Source organism: Carassius gibelio, chromosome B12 (assembly GCF_023724105.1).
Source record: "Carassius gibelio isolate Cgi1373 ecotype wild population from Czech Republic chromosome B12, carGib1.2-hapl.c, whole genome shotgun sequence".
In the NCBI taxonomy this organism is placed as follows: Eukaryota; Metazoa; Chordata; class Actinopteri; order Cypriniformes; family Cyprinidae; genus Carassius; species Carassius gibelio.
In genome coordinates, this window is record NC_068407.1 from 11,028,094 (window position 1) to 11,035,013 (window position 6,920).

General features: G+C 35.1%; 1 protein-coding gene across 16 annotated transcripts in view; it reads right to left on the minus strand.

The window, feature by feature from the left end:
- Positions 1–724, minus strand: part of nrxn1a (neurexin 1a) — a 170,975-nt gene extending 170,251 nt beyond the window's left edge. For 15 of the 16 annotated variants that reach the window (XM_052570704.1, XM_052570697.1, XM_052570703.1 and 12 more), the window contains exon 1: positions 343–715. The gene's annotated coding sequence lies outside the window, so the exon portion shown is untranslated. Of the gene's footprint in view, positions 1–342 lie in introns of all 16 variants that reach the window. The other variant, XM_052570700.1, reaches the window with a different exon arrangement.
- Positions 725–6,920: the final 6,196 nt, after the last annotated feature.

Sequence of the window (6,920 nt, forward strand, 5' to 3'; positions counted from 1 at the left end):
TAAAATTGGCGATGACTCAGATGCGCAAAATATAGCCAATAATCAACCACCATCTGCTCAAACTGAGCGAGAAAGACACATTTAACACGCCTCTTCCGCGCTCTCTTCCAGACGCCGAGGACAGGAAATATAGGGAGTCATCAAATATCGCTTAAGATGAAGCAAAGGCCAGCTGTAAACACAAACGAATCGGCCGTAGAGCGAAATTAAACAGAAATAAAGCCCAGCTGCATCATCTCACCTGCGCGTGACTGCATCGAGCGACCATAACTCTCACCAAAAACAGCACATAACCTCAAATACACATTCGAATTACATTTACATAATTCTTAATTATTTTACCTTGAGAAATGGACCATTGTGCCTCCCTCGACAGGTCAATCTCACCGATGAACTTAGTTGATTTCCTCCACATCGATTGAGGCTTTCATCTGATTAAAAAAAAAAAAAAAAATTCACTGCATCGGTGTCGAATGAGCAGAAGAAATGGGAGCGATAAAATTGCGTATGCGGATCTCCAAAGTCCCAATTGATTTAAAAGCAAAAATAAGAAATGGAGTCAACAGTCAATTAAGATTCAGTACAAAACGGTTCATGCTTAAGAAATTCTCCAATGTAAATGTCAGGTTTTTTTTTCGTTGTATATAAAATAGAAGATATCGCTCCCTGTTCTGTGTGCAAGAAAAGGTGCGATGTGTTTCTCAGGCAAGCTCTGCCAGGGACTGTCAGCACATCGCGTCACGTGTCTCCCGGTTAGTGTGTGATGGAGACGGGCGGGGCGAGAGCGCTGCAGCACCTTGGACAGCGCTCACCGTTATTAGCAACTTCACATACAAATGAGGAAACAGCTTTATCCGTGATCGTGTGCGCCAAGAATAAAAGCATTTTCTTACACTTTACATCCCAGCGTGCATGCTGATAACTAATAACGTCAGTTAAGAAGTCATTTATTTGTAATTTATTTTATAAATGTGTTTTTAATAATAAAATTGTCCTTAATTAATAGGCTGTTACTATTTAATGAAACGTTTAATTATACTTTAATTGATTATGCACCCTATACGTGTTTCATGGTCAATGAAATCTAAACTGTCAGTGTGCACTTATATTAAGTAATATGGAAGAATAATATCAGCATGGCTGTCATTTGGCCGTAGGCAGGATCCCATGGGTAATCACAGTCGTGCTAACATTCAGTGCTGCTGAAATGCTTAGATACGAGGATTCTTCAAACAAGTACACCACTTAATATCCAGTAACTTACGTTCCAGACTGATTAGTCCGTATATTTGTTATTCGCCAACTAAATTAGTTCCAAAAGAAATGTCAAGCTGTGTGTGTCGCCAAGCAACACCAAGACTAAAAGACGGTCTGGAATAGTGTATACGAGTGGACCAGGGTGACAGATTGCTGATTCCTTTTGAAAGTATAATAATCACACGGATCCATTCCGGGTTTTTTTTTTTCCTTTTAAAGCTCCTAATAAAAGAAACTCCGGCCTGAACGTTGCTATCGAATCACGACGTTATAAAAATGGCTGCAGATGGAAATAACTAGTACCTAGACATTTAAAAATCACGTTTCCCAGAATTTTTAAATAGAAAAAAAAAATCATGATTTATATTAAGTTTATTTTAAGTATATGTAGCCTAAAAAAAACACCTGCAGGGTCTGGTAATTTAACAGGATTTGTGGCATAATGCTGTAATCTTTCGCAAAAAAATAAATAAAATAAAAATAAAATTGTGAATGAGGCCAAACTCTAAATGTCAATGTGTAAATAATATGCATGTTAACACAATTTCACTGTCAAAATGACTAAAAAATGATGACGCAATGCTATAAGAAGCATGATATAAACAGCTTTACAGGTTAAATTGTACACAAGTTTTAGAATATGAATGTGCAGTTCTAAAATATAAAGCTGCACACTTCTACTTTTTCATTAAACATTTTCAAACATTTAAAGCAATACACATATTGTGAACACAACTAAATTTGTAGATTGCATCTACAAAGGTTAAGATGAGCATTATGGGTAGGGTCTCCGCAGGACTCCAAATAAAAGTAGTGTATGAATATTGCATGCGAACCTTCCAAGCAGTTCGCTACCATGTAGCCATCCACCACCTCATTCTTCTCCCCATCGTTTGTAGTCTTCACTGCCACTATCTAAAATGATTTTTTTGCATTTTGCACTCTACATCTACAACACCCAAGTATCCAATATGTTTACTGTAATCAGTTTGAATACATGTACAGTGCATAGTAGCTAAAATCACCTAATATGAGGAGGGACTAAGTTAATTCATTCAAATTAATCTGTAAATAGCAGTTTGGGCACCATCTTGTGGGAATGGGATTTTTTCTAGAGGAACACCAAACAGGATGCTCAGAAACTAATATGTTCGATGTCCCCTCTTCTGCTCAGTTAGCTATCTTTTGACAAGAAAAGTGGGCCAAAGCTCCCTTGGGAACATACAGCTTTGTACTCAATAGTTGCATGGTTCAATAAGTTGTCCCTCCATGTCAAAAAATTGCATTGGTAACTGGCCCAGTCGCTACACGTGTGAGACCGGAGGTGTTTTAATACACAAGGTGTGAGTTCCTCAGGCACTTATGGTGAGGCGTGAGATGACATGCGTGCTTTCTTGGAATCAGCACGTATGTTGTTTGGGATGAGAATAAAACCTCATTTGGAGTGCCTGACCGTTGTGAAAAGGGCTAGAATGAATCAGCTGTTTTGGTCTTCTTTGGCATCTGTAAAAAGATCATAAGAAAGGGGACAAATTAAGGATGTTTTTACAGTAATCTTCATGATTACTGTACATAATTAACATTCATCAGTTTTGTGTTTTTATTCCTTTTTGATAGACCTGTATCTTGATTCCATTTTATGAGTTCCCCAGAGTTCTTTCTAATTTCAGCAAAGTAATTATTTCCTCATTTAGACGTTGAAAATTCAAAGTCATTACTCAATACAAGATTATGTTAAGACAGCATTTTAATGGGTCTTCCCATTACATGTCATAACATCATATTCACTTATGTATTTATATCCCAAATGTTTACTATAACTACTTACAACATACAACACTATTATTATGTCAGTTGTGCAGTGCATTCAATCTGAGCATTATGATTCCTCTTCCAAAGCCTCATGCTCTGTTCGCTCTTGAGCCTTTAAAGGTACATGAGAGAGAATTCATGAAAGTCTGATAACCGTAAACACAATCAAATGCAAAAGATGTGTCTTCAGGCGTATTCACAGTGGGCCTCACTATATCCTTGCGGTTCATTTGTCTTTTAAAAGCATGGCTGAAAGAATGCTGCATCCCAATACCGGCTTATGGGCCTTATTTAAAATCATGGTATTAATTATTTATGAGGAATCTTTGTTTTAACATTGCTGCCTTGATGACATGGCCTGCCCTGGTTTGGACCATAGTGCGAATAAAAATAGCTGGAATAGCACAGTTTAAAAGCTGCTCTAAATGCATAGTTATTGAATAATGTAAAAGAATGAAGCATTGTATCCTTAATCTTCTGTTATAGGATAATACATTTCTATTAAGCTGCAGCACAGTTTGGTGTCTGTTTGGCTCTGGATAGTTCAGGGCATCATTTTTATGACGTCGAGGAGGTACTAATTATGTCATGCTGTTTGCAGACTGCATATTATTCAGTATTGCAACAGAGCCCTTTAGTTATGATGTCAATTTGTAGGTCAAACCGGAAGGATAATGCTCAATAGTTTTCCCTCAGGAATTTGTAATGGCTTTTTAAAATAGTGGTTTTGTATACATGAGTAAAATAATGTCTGTGGTTAACATTGCTTGAAGTGACATTCCCACTGTGTTCCACAACATGATTTACAATGAGTCATAGCTCAAATGTGGATTTTTTAACCACTGCATAGAAAATGTGATATAATAATAATTGTGTAATAATAACAACAATAATTAATTACACCAAATGAGACCCTGGTTAAAATAATGTTTTAGTAATGGTAATACAGACCATAATTTACTCATAAAAATAATAAAAAGAAGACAACAAGAAATAGGGGTAACACTTTAACACTTAACTAGTTGGTTGTTAGCATGTTTATTACTAGCATATTGACTGTTTATTAGCACTTATAAAGTGCACATTAATGGCTTATTCTGTATGACTATATTTTAGACCTTAACATTAAACCATTAAATCTTAACAACTTACTATTAACAAGCAGCAAATTAGGAGTTTATTAGTAGTTAGTTAATAGTGACAACTGGTTCACAAAATAAAGTGTTACCGAAATAAGGAACCAATGGTTCAAAACTTGTTGGACTATAACGTGAACATCTCCATTTTACATAATTATGAACATGAAAAGAACACTGTATTATAAAGAAGCTTTCTAAGCAGATGCAACACAGTCTTCTCTTGATTTGAATTCTGAAACATTTGAGATTCTGGGAAATCATGGAAATCATTTTCATGTTGATGTAAACATATGTTGAGAAGATTATACTAATCATGCCATACTGTTCTCTTTACCACCATCGGTTCCTGATAAGGAATGTCAGACTGTTAAGCTCCCAATAAGAGTTTCACTGGAGAGTATTACAAGTATAAACCCAAGCCCAGGCTTTAGGAACTATAGTCAGCAATCACTCTAGAATTGAGCCTTTAAATATTAGCAATAAAACAAACTGAAAAATAAATAGCTGGGACAGTCTTGTAATAGGAATAGCTATAGTGGCAGCCACTGGGACATGACCAGAAGTCTTCTGAGGATGTGGCATGTGTAATGCAATGCATTAGAGCTAGACTGTAATGTAGACCTTTGTCTTGTGTCCATCAGATAAGCAGAACTGAAAGCATTTCCACTATTTTCCAGTGTGTTCCCTTTCCTGTGTGCATTAGGTTGTATGTAGGGGGATGGGGTCACTTACATTCATGTGGAATTGTTTTCAAGCAGTGTTGAAGGAGTCGACAGGGTCTTATCTGGTGTTGGCTTTGTTTACTTGCAGAACAAGGTGGCAGGTTGACGAATGCAATAATCAGATTGGGCAGAGATCCCTCGGCGACTGCAGTGGGGAGATGTTTCTTGTTTCCCCAATACTGGCATCCAGTTGACTACGCCAACTCCCTCACAACTATACTGCCTGTGCTGCTACTGTGAGCATGAGAAAAAAGTTATTCCTTACTAAACTGAACAGAAATTCATGTTGTTTTTCAGTTCAGCTTTTTTTTCGGGTGTCCAAAAATACATTTTTGTGTTGCATTTTTTCAAATATTCAAATGTTATTTCATTACAAATTATTTTATCAGCATAACAATTTCAATAAATTCTTAAATGCTGATAATATAATTTGTAATGAAAATGTCGAAAATGTATACATTTTCACAGTGTATTTTGAACCCCGAAGCAGATACATTTACATCCCGTGGTAACTAGGACTTACACAAGCTCCAGTCTGGATCCAGAACACCTGAGAAAAGATGATGCTGACCCTCAGAGGACCTCAGATGATGCTAACCCTGAATCAGCAACAGAACTAACAAATATTGCTACAAGTGAGACTGCATCATATAATAATTATTAATAATATTAATAATGTTCATCATCTGGCTGACACCGATTTGTATAAATTTTCCTACAAATCCTGTCATACGTGCACAAACTGACAGTCACCCCTAATAAGCTATTACTAAATATTGTAGAAACATAACTTTCTATAAAGTTGCTTTGTAACGATTTGTATTGTAAAGAAGTGCTATACAAATAAACTTGAATTGAATACAGAAAAATATGTTCAAAATATGAAGAAATTTTGCCACTAATAACTCATTCCAGTGGAATGGTGGGCAAACATACCTTCTTGTGCTGTTGCATGGTTCAAAGGTCTTTGAAAATTTGTGTCAAGCATCTCAAGAGACAATGACTTGTGTATTAGCAGGTGAGCTAGTTACAAGCAACATTCTTCCAAAAACCTCAGAAATTCTCCTGGCTATAGAGCACCTGTGCACAGAGAAGGAATTTAATACATGTAATATATCAATGTAATTATACATATATATATATATATATATATATATATATATATATATATATATATATATATATATATATATATATATATATATGTGTGTGTGTGTATATATATGTATATATATATATATATATATATATATATATATATATATATATATATATATATATATATATATATATATAATTACATTGAAGTTTTACAACAAGAAGTTACTTTGTCTAAATGTTTCAGTTCCATCAGGATCACTACTTCTAATACTACTACATGTAATAAATAATATCATGATAAAACAATAAAAATGTGTTATAGTGTGTTCAATTTTTCCCAAATTATTCATTCTAATTATTATTATTGCAAATGTTATAATAATTATAATTTTTACAATATTTATGTATATAGATATAATCATACATATATTTTTAAATAAAACATTAGTAATTAGATTATTTACTAATTTAAAGGCATATTGAAGAGAATTTGCGAATACGATATTTGATGCATTATGAAGTTTTGAGAAGCAACATTTTACACCAATCAAATTTGACAGTGGGTGGGGCCACCCAGCACTACACCACATAAATACACATCGTGGATTAGGACAAAAGAGAAATTTTTTCTTTTTATAGTCCTGTCATGTTAGGACACATAAAGGTGCCTCCAACAAGCACGTCTCAGATCATTACATAAGATTTAATGGCTTTCATGTGTAGGTTCTAAACTACTGTCAGCCACAAGTGGCATTCAAGAGCAGCCTGCTGGATCAGCTGTGTTCATATAGAACACTGAGACTCACGCTAAGGGACAGTTGAGCGCATTGATTTAACTCTCTGAGTCAGTCGCATTCACTGTTGAAGGCTGAATCAGTGCTGGAACATC